Here is a 12,987-nt window from a genome sequence, read left to right on the forward strand (position 1 = left end):
TTATAAAATACAGTCCCTGGATAGAATGAAGTTTGCACACTCAAAACCTATCCCATGATGATTCCCCACACCACAATCTGCAACCATAGCACCTGATAAGGGGGATGAAATAGAGGATGGAACAGAATGGAGAGACTGTGGCCAGGCTCTGTTGGAATCCTTGCGGGGAGGTGCTTTGCAGCTGAGAAGCTGCATAACACTTGTCAACCAGGGAAGATAGGAGATGTCTTGCTGTCGAGCCAACAACTGTGGCAAAATCCCTCTCCTCAGATTATAACCTAATTTTTATCTTAACACACACCTGCATCCCAATGTTACCCATCTCCAAAGTATGACTACCCCTCACTGGGCATGCACTCTATATTAGTTTTGACTATATCTTTAAAAGTGAAGTAAGAGAATTTTACATCCATCAGTAGACAAAAATTTTATTAATAAGTCACTGAAGCTCCACATGAACACAAAGAAATAGTAGAAAGTTAAGAATAGGGGGAAAATTAGGGAAGACTCCATTGCAACTGCTGACGTCAGTTAATGGTCCTGTCTTCTTCCTTATAGGGATGCCTATTGGCATCACTGTCTGTGCTAAATAATTTTATTGGAGCTTGTCTGTGTATTGCTTTGAATGCATTTTTGCAGTCAGCAACTATCACTGGCAATCCCCGAACCTTAACCTGTCACAATTTTATATTAATAAAGAGTGTTACTCTGGTAGTGTGAGTCCTTCACGAGCACTGACAGCTGCTGGCAGTGGGTTATGCTCAAATAAAGAGGAAGATCCACTGAGGGGTCAAAAAGTGGAAGGACCTGCTGCAGGGTCTCCCTTATGCTGTTGGTGTGTTTCCCTGACTAAGTCAAACCACCTTCTGATCCTGCAGGACTGCTCAGTCAGAAGGCTGACAATCTTGTTGGGTACAAGGGTCTGGCCCTTCATGATAGATAAATTGAATACTGGGGTTCAATTAAGCCCCCCCAAACAAAGGGTCCAGGAAATCTCCCCTTTTTGCATGTTACCCATTCTTTAATACCTATGTGCATATGTTCATATTCCACAAGCACTCCCATTCAATTTGACATTATGAAGACTGCATTCGGGTTTTTTTACTTCAACTTAATACAAAGGCATATTTATGCAAATATATGGCAGATAATTTACTTATGTACAAATAAAACTGTACGATAGTACTAATTAGCATTACATTAGTGGTAAGTAAATCATGGTTGAAAGTGGACAACTGCAAAATAAACTGGTGCTGGCAGTCAGGCATGTAGAGCTCTGCTATGGTGAGTCTAGATAGAAGTGAATACAAAAGCAGAGAATCCAAACTCCTGACCCTGGAACACCTACAGAATAGTTTGTCTTCTAAAGATACAGTCCTACAGTTGCTGAAGTTTTCAGGGAAAGCCTCTCTAACTACAACATTTAAAATTACAACTCCCCTTCAAAAACCCACCTTACTGTTGTTCACTTTCTGTGAGGCACCTTACTTGTTCAGGTACTTTTCCTCATGTCCAGCATCACAGACAAAGCTGTTTATTAATCACTCTGTAATTGACCCTCCTGACATAAAGTCTCATATAGCTGTGCAGAGATGCAGGTGTGTCTAATCAGTTCATTGCAGGCAAGTGGAGGCTTGGTCTGCTCATAATCTGGGTCTGCAGCAGGCTGTTCTCCTGATGGGCAGAGGTGGCTGAGCACACTGCCAAGTTTGATCACTAGAACAGAGTAGTTCATCCCTCCCTGGGATGAACTACTCCCCGTACTACTGAGATGGGAAAGCAGTCTTTGGTTTGCAAAAAGGATGGCACAATGAGCCCACATCTGCTTGGAGGAAACAAAGGCATAAATACATATATAAACTGGGTACCAGTGAAGGTGCTGAAGAGCTGAAGGTGGAGGGACAAAGTCAAGCCAGCCAAATTATTCCACAAATTCTGAGTCTGAAATACATAAACTTTGGACAAATTCTTCACATAGATTTGTTCATAAAACCTTAATGGTTTCATATAAATTTAAAAAAAGGTGCATAATTTAAATTTCATTGTGTCATTTTACAATGTCAAAAATGCAGTTTCAAGAAATTGATGAAAATTTCATAGTGATGCTTACAATTTGGGGATTGGACAGAAGTGATAAAAAAATAAATCTTACTTAAAAACCACATGCTTAGGACACAACCTGTGGAGCAGGTTTATGTTACCTGAGAGTGAATGGAAGGTCTAACAAATTGCACTGTAGGAGCCTTTTGGTACATTTGGCTACAGTTTTTGTTATACGCTACAGGGATAAACCATTTTGTTATACCTTACTAACAGCCTCTCCTTGCTATTATTTCTTATGCTCTGTATTATGAAGACTGTATGTTCTGGGCTGAATATTTTCCCATATCAAAAATCTTATGGCTGCAGCTACGTAATCATCTCTTGTAAATGAGTGAAAATTAAAAACACTGAATAAAATGACAGATATGACAAGGATATTTTCTGAGGTGCCTGCCTGCTGCCTAGGTGCAGCAGAAACCTCCACTGAGCTATGATTTCACAGAATCACAGAATAAGCTAAGTTTGGAGGGACCCATGAGGATCATTGAGTCCAACTCTCTGCTCTGCCTGAGTCACACCACATGCCTGAGAGTGCTGTACAAATGTATCTAGAACTATGACAGACTTGGTGCTGTGACCACTTCCCTGGGGAATCTGTTGCTCAAACACCCTTTTCTAATATACAACCTAAACCTCCCTGACAGAACTTCAGGCCATTCCCTCGGGTCCTGTCACTGGTCACCACAGGGAAGAGATCAGTGCCTGCCCTGGCTCTTCCCCTCATGAGGAAGTTGTAACTGCAGTGAGGTCTCCCCTCAGTCTCCTCTTCTCCAGGCTGAACAGACCAAGTGACCTCATCCCCTTCTCACACAGCTTCCCCTCAAGGCCCTTCACCATCTTCATTGCCCTCCTTTGGACACTCTCATAGCTTTATATCTTTCTTACATTGTGGCACCCAATGCTGCTCCCAGCACTCGAGGCGAGGCTGCCCAGTGCAGAGCAGAGCAGGACAATCCCCTCCTTTGCCTGACTGGAGATGCTGTGCCTGATGCATCCCAGGACAGGGTTGGCTCTCCTGGCTGCCAGGGCACTGCTGAATTATGTTCAACTGGCCATTGACCAGGACCCCCAGGTCTCTTTCTGTGGCTCTGCTTTCCAGTATCCCATTACCCAGTCTGTTCATACATCCAGGGTTGCCCCATCCCAGGAGCAGAATTTGGCACTTTGCAATGTTGAACTTCATACAGTTGGTGATTGCCTCGTTCTCTGTTTTGTCAGGGTCTCTCTGCAGGGCCTTACTGTCCCTGAAAGAGTCAACAGCTCCTCCCAGTTTTACACTGTCTGTGAACTTGCTCAGTATCCCTTCCAGTACAATGTCCAAGTCATTCATGAGGATATTGAAGGACTAAGGATGGAGCTCTGTTGAACCTCTCTAGTGACAGGTCACCATTCTGGTGCCACCGCATTCACTGTAACCCTTTGTGCCTGACTCATGAGCCCGTTCTCAGCCACCACATAAAGTGTTTATCCAGCTGAGTGCTGGACATTTTTTCCAGAAGGATCCTGTGACAGACAGTATCAAAAGCTGTGCTGAAACCCAAAGGGATTACATCAACTGGCTTCCTTTGGTCAGATGGGTGGGTTACCTTGTCAGAAAAGGAAATCAGGTTTGACTTCCTTGAAAGCAGGACTTTCCTCTTGCTGGCTGTAACCAGTGACTGTCTTGTCTTTCATGTGTTTTTCAGTATCTCCCAAAGTAACCTTCTCCATAACTTTCCCAAGCACCAAAATGAGACTGACAGCCAACAGAATACCCCTGTAGTTGGGGTTCTCCTTCTTGTCCTTGAAAATTGGGACAATGTTTGCAGGGTTCCAGTCAGCTGGGACCTCTCTGGATTCCCTAGACTGCCAAAAATTGTCAAGATAGATTTTACAATTACATCAACAGCTTTTTGAGGATTCTTGCATGAATTCCATCTTGCTCCATAGATCCAGCTGGATATTGGGATCCAGCTGGATAAGCAGATCCTGCACAGTTTCAGGCTTGACTGGGAGCTGATCATTCTCACAGCCATGGTTCTCCAAATCCGGGCACTGAGACCTGTTGGTCCATCATCCATGTTGAAGACTGAGGCAAAGAACATGTTAAACACCTCTGCCTTGTCCATGTCCCTGTTTGTGAGGTACCATTCTCATCCTGCTGATGTTAATGTTGTTAATGTTAATGTTAATGTTAATTTTACACCTGGCCAATTGCCATTAATATATTTGGAAAAAAAAAGCTTTTATTGTCTGAAGCGTTCCCGGGTCTCCCAGACCGCTCCGGATAGCTGCAGGTCCGGGACCTCAGGAACGCGTCGATGGTAGTAAAGAGAAGAGTCTTCCACCGGGCGAGAGTCTCTCAAAGGGCTTTATTCTGAAGGCTTCGGTGAGGGAAGGCGAGGGTGGTGAAAGGACACAGCCACTCAGAGGGACAGGCAGCTCTGAGAGCCCCGAACCAGGGGCGGGGCAGGGTTTATAACAGTAACAGGGAAGGAGGGTCAGGGTACAGAGCATCCAACCGGGTGAGGGTATGAGGGTGGAGTCAGTCAGGAGCGACACGGCAACAGCCAACTGGGATAGAGGGAAGGAGTGGTTTCGGGGGAGGAACCAATGGGGGTACAAAGAACTGAGAACTTTCTAGAACAAAGGGAAGGAGTACAAAATGATTGACATGAACTGGGGGAAGGGAGAACAGATAACGGACAACTGGGGAAGCAGGAAACTACATGTCTGTGGCCTCCCATGGCAATGCAGGGATGTCACCAACCACACCCCCTCCCACAATTGTCCCCCACAGTTCAACTCCAGTTGAGCTTCAGCCATATGAATTTTCTACCTACAGTGGCAAACTTTATCTCATTTGTCCCATGTTACCTGACCTTGCTTCCCTGGGCATACACTTTCTTAATTTGCCTTATTTCCAAGAGAAGAATCTCGTTCAACCAAGCCGACTTTCTGCATCACCTGCATGACTTCCAGCATTTGGGAATTGGCTGTTTCTATGCCCTTAGGAAGCGATGTTTAAAAAATGACAAGCACTGATAGACTTCAGCACCTGCAAAAGAATTTTTCCAGGAGACCATACTTACTAATTCCAAGAGCAACTTGAGGTCTGCCCTCATCATGTCCAGAAGCTGGAGTTTTGCTTCTTTTGCTCCTGTCAACAGAGTTTTCACATTCAATTGCTTTGCAGTCACTGTGAACAAGATGGTTGTGGATCACTGCCTCACTCACAAGATCCACTCTCTTTACAAGGAGCAGATCAAGGAATTGAGAGGAAAGGAAAGGATGGAACAGAGAAATAGCAGAAAGGAATTGTCTCAGCATAATCCCACTGTACCTGAGTGGATTTCCTAGCAGAAATCCCTACATGGCTCATAAGTGCTACTTGAGCCAGCAATAGCTTTCCCATTTGGGATCTATTCTCCTGCAGAGCCCAGAGGATAGGACACAGGTAGGCTGGATTTGGCTGACAAATCCTGAAGCGACTGGCTGTGTCATTTATTGAGTGCAGGCACATCCCCTAGTTATTTAAGTGACAAGCAGGTGGAGTCTGCACCCCCAGCCAGACCATCAGGGATAAGAAATATTGAGGGTATAAATGCAGTAAATTGGAGTAGAATTTGGTTCACTGCTTTGCAGCATATATGTAAGGTGTTAATGCTTAGGACACATTTAATGCAGAGCTTGAACATATCTTGGAACACCAAAGTCCAAATATTCAAGGCTAATAGCTATGTTTTTAAAGGTAGGGATAGTGAAATTGATGAAAGATGTTTAAAACACCTCTGAATTGGGCTCTTAGAGTTTAATTAAATACATGCAATTTCTTTCCTTTTGTAAAATACTTTCAGAGCAACTGCTATATAATTTTCATTTTATAAGTAAAGAGGCTTCAATGTGGAAGGTTGTACTAGAGGCAGTGTTAAAGCTACAGACCAAATAGGGATAAATATCTCTAAAACTTGCTGACTGTTTCATCTGCAGGAAATAGGGATTGCAGGCTGATGGCAGCTGACAGGAGCCAGTGCTCAGGGATGTGCTATGTGACTGTCCCAGGAGCCAAAATACTCTCTGACATCTCTAGCAAAAAATTACCATCTTTATTACAATCTCTTGCATAACAAGGATCATGGAACTTCAAATAAACAATCCCAGAATAAGAGACAGTGTCTTTTAAAAACAGACTTATTCTTGATTTAAGGAGAGTGAATGAGAATGCTTTGTATCCTTTGATAGTCTCTTCCAGCGATTAATTATTCTCATTGTCAAAAATGCATGTCTTTGTTCTTTATTTGGATGTATGCTAATTTCAAACAGGTGTTTTCTTTTGATTGTGCAATTAAAACACTGTAAAGAAATCTACAAGGCACTTCAGACAAACAGAAATTCTAAAAAACTTCTTCATTGTAAAACTTCACAATTGTATAATTATGATAAAACTGTTTTCCACTCTCCATTTAACTGGCTTGTAATGATTTTTCAAAGAATTTGGCACTTTCAAACTATAATTAGGATGTAAAGTTGTAATACATTTTTATTTGTATAAAAATATAGATTTTATTTTTAATTGGGAAAAATACTTTAAGGTAGTAGTTTGTTACCAGCTTAACTGCTATGAGGCTACATTTTTTCCCATCCAAATGGTTCTGCACTGTGTCAGATAAACCATTCTGAACCAAGTCCAAATAGTAAGCTAGTTCCAGAGTCTCACTTCTCAAAGAATAAAAATGAAAAATGAAGTTAAAATGATTGAGACCCATGTGCTGTTGCTACACTGGATACAGAGTATGTGCCTGATCCACCTCTCCAGGGCCCATGAAGCCCCTTCCCCACGTTCATGATCTTACAGCACTTCTTTGCCATGCGGGAGTGTGCTCTGTGAGTTCTTGGCAGTGCCACTGCTGCCTGCTGGTGCACACCACACACAGCCCCTGGCACCAGCTCCAGGGGAACGGCAGCAGCAGAACAGGCCGGGGCTGAAGGCCCAGAAGGAGGTGTGAAGATCAGCCAGGGGTGGCTGTGACGGTGGTGGAGGTTCAGATTAGAGCCTGCACACAGCTGGAGGAGCACAGGCCCAAGTGGTGGGCAGCACATCTGGTGGCAGTGCCATGGCATGGGAGGACAGCACTGCGGCCTCAGGCTCTGCCTTCCACAGGTGCAGCTGGGCAGATGAGGAAGTTTGGCGTGCTGTTTGATGTCTTCATTATTATGACTTCTCTCACCAAAGCCCAGCCTTACGTCCTCAAGTGTATATCCTAGCATATCTCACTGTGTATTTCCTCTGTTTTCACACGCATTATTAGCAATGAGAGCTTGAAGTAGCTGAGAAGACAGCAGAGCTCTGAATGTAGCAGAATCTTCCTCTCAGGGTAAAAAGAGTTTTGGACATATAGGACATGTAGTTTGGACTAAATGTAATTTGTACTGCTCACCTCTTTCCTTACTGTTGTACAAGAAGTAGCAGAGAAAAAAAGAACAGAACAGGAAGCCAAAATCTACTTGTTTAGAACTATTTCCTTTCTTAAACTTCTGTGGCAGCTTTGGTCTGCTGCAGCACCAGGTTTTCCAGCAAGCTGTCGAGATGTGACTTTAAGATGCCCAGTGGGAAGAAGTGATAGGGTAGCTCGCAAGTGAAATGTCAGGAAAGACGCATAACATTTGGCACATTTGTGAATGTGCCTTGTGATTTGGGGTGCTCATCTGAAGCAGAATATGGGCCAGATATCTTTGATGGACACAGGAGCTGCTTTTAGAAATAGTAGCTGCAATGTCTCATATGTGCTGAAGTCACGTCATAGTCAACAGGGCGCCGTGGGTCATGACGTGGCACAGAATTTGCACCTACAGTGTCTGCACAGAAGGATCCACAGATGTGCTATTCTCACACCTATGTATATCAATACTTTTTCCAAGATTTAAGATGTTGACTTGTATGAAATTAGAAACAATTATTTCATGTAGTGGATAGTAATTGTAAAATTTGTGAGTTATTACAGTTTGCACTGACATGACAACATAAATTGAAATTTACATCACTGTTTTAAAAGCAGATTGATATTAGATATCACATTTGCTTAATCCAAAATGAGATAAATGAGAATGAGATTTACAGATAGTTTTTTTAAATGCTAATTTTTCATTTATTGTTATTTTTATTTCACAATTTTTTGTTCCATGCTGCTGTGCTCATAAAACTGCATTTTCCATTTTATAAAAGTATTATCTTGTTATGGTGAGAGGTTTTTGTGAGTCACACTACAGTGAGAAAAACAATGCTATATTTGTCAGTCCAGCAGCACTGATGTAGCTATAGAATAGAGCTGTGTCCCAGGCACTGCATGAATCTTTAACAAGGCTATCAGTACTCCACTTAGATGCTATGGTTATGGTCACATTAGGAATAACAGCTAAACCAGCTAAATGTGGCTTCCAAATCATTATTGCTGATGCTTATGTACTAGATTTGGCAGAAATAACACAAATTGAATTTTAAATGTCCAATACAGTAAGGCTGAGTTGTCTGTGAAAAAAGATTGCTTTTGACCTTGTAAAGTGAGCACATAATTTTCTTTTGTGAATTTATCCAAATTCTGAATTTAAAATAGCATACGTTCACCTAAAGCTGCCAACAATAAAAGTAAGAATGTAAGAGGAAACTAAGAATTGGTGGAATGGTAAATAATGCAGGTTTCTGAGGTCTAATATATTCCTTTCACAATCTCACAACCATTACCTCCAGTTCTTTTTAGTTCACCACACCAAAGAGAGTTAGACAAAGTGAGTAAGTGAATTATCTATCATTCTCTTCTTTACGTTACACTGTGAATCAATAAATTCCCATTCAAAGGGACTGAGTTTAACCTACTCATTAATCCTGCCTCACAGAGAGTCTAAAATATTATTTTCTTTTCTTTGTCATCACCTATAAGCATGCAAAATGTGGTTTATGGAAAGTGGGAATTATATGGAAAAGAGGTTGATGGAAGATTAGGTGACCATTTATATGCAGAAAATTGAGAGCTCATCAAGCAAGTCTTTATATAATCTGTGGTTGGGTCTCTTGTAGCACTTGTAGCTTGGAAATTTTTTTCACTCAGGGACCTGATTTCTCTCTGTCCTCATTTTTTCCCCAAAAATTTGTGTTGCTTTGCAGACAAAAAAAAACCCCAAAAAAACAAACCAACAAAAAAACCCCAAAAAACCACAACACATACTAGAATGCATATAACATTTAACATTTTTGAAATAATAAACTTTGAATATAGACAAAGGACTGCTCAATGCAGCAGACCAAATTAAATAAACTCTTTCAGAGCACCAAGATCCTCTAAACATCAAAGCATTGAGCAACTGTGGCAACTTTCATCACTTGTAACCTTGCGAAACACATTGCAATTAATTTATGATTTCCCACCCAGGCTTTCAGTACTTGGACTCACAGCAGTAGGCGTTCTAGCTGTTTGAACAGTGCTGCACAGACTGGCTATCAGGAAGGTCTGCTTCTGTTTGATTTAGTGTTTATTTTGGCAAAAAAATTCTAGAGTGAATGTTTGGTACTCTAAAACAACTTTAAAACCTGCTTGGGAGTGGACCACTCAAGGTATGTACAAACATATACAGATGTGGGCTGGAATACAGCTCTGGCTTGGAACAGGGTAACTAAATGTGCCTGAGCTAATAACCTACCTTGGAATACAAACTGATTTTACAAACTTTATTTGGTTTGCACCCATCTACTCAGATGTAAAATCTATTGTCACTCATACTAGGAATGCCAGATGAATAAGTAATTTGCTAACTGAACTCAACTGGCTGCACAGAAAGATACTCCATTATGAAGAGAGGAGGGAAACATGAAGCTGGCACTGTGGGGAAAATGAAACCTGCCTTTCCAGCAGCAATTCACTCTAAAACCAGCTGTTGGCATGCACCCTACAATCTCATATAAAGTGAAAGGTTTAGTGCAATGTAACATTATAAACTAAGCATTTAAAAATAAATACATAGAAGGTCTTAATGAAAAAGAATTTTAATTTCCTTGAAATTGGTATTTTAAAAGCATTTAGGGATCCAGCTATCCTAGAGAGAGAATTTACCAGAGTAGCCATAATTTGCACTTTATTTCTGTGGAAAGTTGCTGAATTTGTAGGAAAGTCAAACCACATACCCTGCCAAGTGATAGAGAAGTATGTATAGAGCTTTTTGTCTCAATAATTCATTGTAGTACCAATCCTATTCTGTAATGTTAATGGCCTACTGTACAAGACTATAGTGTATAGGAAACCACTCTTAAATACATTCATCTCCTTTCCATCACAACCACAAGAAGAGAAAGACAATAACAGGATGGATTTTATGTCTATTCAGTTACATTTTGTGCACAAAGAGAATACAAATATATTGTTAGTCTCGCTCTTTATTAATTGCCTCACTACCTATTGACTCAAGCTCAGGTGGTATATTTCCAAAAGCATTAATAACCTCTTTGTGTTCTAGGTCAGTCTTCCTCAGTCTTTTAAAGATGATAATTCCTTATTTCAAGTCAATATTACAACCACCCCTACATTTATTGTAGAGTAAGAGTAAAAAATGTTTATATATGGTAATACAATGAGCTGGTTTAATCCCGTGTGTGTTAAAAGAATTGTTATATACATGCCTGAAAATCAACTCTGTATGGCATGTCTGGGGCCTCCCTACCCTGACTGTCTTTGTGTGGGATGTGACCTATTAGTGCCCTAGGAGGTACCCATATTCCTTATCCATACAAGAGGCCAAGAGAGATTGCAGCTCTTGTTCCAGTTGAAACCAAAAAAAGGGAAAAAAATTTGCATCCAGGTTGGAGAACTAGGAAGTGCTACACAGTCAGCATTTTGACTTTAGTCAGAAAACTGTGGGGACTGAAATAGCAAGGAAGAGTCAGTTGTGGTGGTTGGGAGGAGAGGATCTCCCAGATCTCGGGTACCTTGATGGTTTTGACATCCTGAGAGTTATTCTGGGACTACTGTTCTTTGGCATGGGTTCTACTTATACTTTAAACTCTTTGCAGACCCACTATTTTGCAGTCACAAGCTATCACAGCATGATGACACAGCAGTGTGCAGGCAGATGGTGGCTGCTGGCTGAGGACATGTCTGTTGCCCAGTTCTGTATTTCTGCTCTTATTCAGACAGCCCAGCACTCATTTTAGAAACAAAGAATACATGCAAGCTTTGTCACAACTGCAGTGCCTCATTTCTTCACTCCTCAGGCTTCAACCAACATTTTGATTTTGTGGAACCTCTGAAATTTTCATCTTCCAGTCTAATACTTCTGGCACCAATTCACTCCATTCACCTAAACTAATAATCTGTTTCTGCACTTGAATCCTTCTCTTCTTGAAGGCGTTACAGGGCAGTTTAGACATTTGCCAGTCTTTTAAAACCACAGTATCATTAATTCCACACAAAAGCATACTGGAGAAGTAATGACTTCCCATCTCTGAAATAATGGGCAACCAGTACTTGAGGTTGTATGAATACTTAGATAAAATAGCTGAAGAGACTACAGGCACTTTGTTATCTGTCCAAGACAGATGAGTCCAGCTGGGTTTTCTGGTTTTCTTCATGTTTCTGGACTTTCTCTGGCTCCCACATAGCTAGGAAGGAGCTCTGTACATCTGCCAAAAGTACATCTCTGTATATTGCCAGGCTGGGCAATCTTCTGGGCCTGAGATGGTTTGTGTGACCTAATGGTACTGGGCCCAAATTAAAAGTGTCGTTGCAGGGCAATTAGGAAGTACTGTGAAGTATGAGAAAATCAGGGGAGCAACATGGAACCTGTTCATATCCTACATGTCCAGAGCAAATAATTTGTTTAGGAGCCAGCTTGATTCCTGGGGGATCAGCTGAGTGTTGCTGTAATGTATTTCCAGCTCTGAAAGTGCCCTGCAGGTTTGCATGAGCTTATTCCCCATGGAGCCAAGTAGATTTTTTTATTCCATCTCCAAGCCATATGGAGAGTAATCAAAACCTTCCCAAAGCCACATGCCAGCACTGGAAAGGGATGCTGTCCCATGCCTGCTGGACCAAAACTGCACACACACATCTGGGGCCCAGATAATCCACAGCCAAATTCTATAATCATGGATAAAAATACCTCAAAACAATTTTAAAAAATATTAATTTATTAAGTTTACTCTTATCTTTTGTATCCTGATAGGTCCAAGGTACTTCAGGTATGGTTGCATGGTCCATCTGTCTCAATCTTGCATTTTTAATTTTTAGTTTTAGGTGCTGTATGTGTACCAGAGAGCACAATTTCATATCTCTTTAGAATTTTCCCTGTGTAAATATAGGTGCCTCCTCTTCAGGAATGTGACTTGCTGTGACCTTTCAGAAAGCTCGTCTTTGGCTGCTTGGGATTTGCCTTTATTTACTCCCTGCTGTCTTTAGAAACTGCAGTGAGTGCTCCTTGTTGTGGCCACTCGGGCAGCAACCTCAGAGTTTGCAAGACTCTAAAGACAGGTTTGTAGTACTGTGCTCATGGTGTGTTCAAGTAGTCTTGGATTCTCTAACACAGATTTCAGCCTTTTCAGAAACATTTCACCCAGGCATCAAGGCACTTAAAACATGATCTTTAAACAGGAAATACAGCTCATGGGGTGTGATTTCGAAGGTAATTCCAGCTTTTATCAAGTCAGATGTTTAGTTTAGCACTGTGTTGCTCTCTGTAAGGAAAACTTAATATAGTACTGTGTAAAACAAATTCAGATATGGTGGAAAAGTACATCACTGTTCCGAAGATAAGGAGAAATAGTTTCAAGTGCAATATTTGTACTCAGACCTATTTTCTGCCTTTTAAACAGCAGTGCGTCAAAAGACAGATAAAATTTCTTGAAGTGGGTAACTCACAGATCCT

This window comes from Taeniopygia guttata, chromosome 1A (genome assembly GCF_048771995.1).
Source record: "Taeniopygia guttata chromosome 1A, bTaeGut7.mat, whole genome shotgun sequence".
Taxonomy (NCBI): domain Eukaryota; kingdom Metazoa; phylum Chordata; class Aves; order Passeriformes; family Estrildidae; genus Taeniopygia; species Taeniopygia guttata.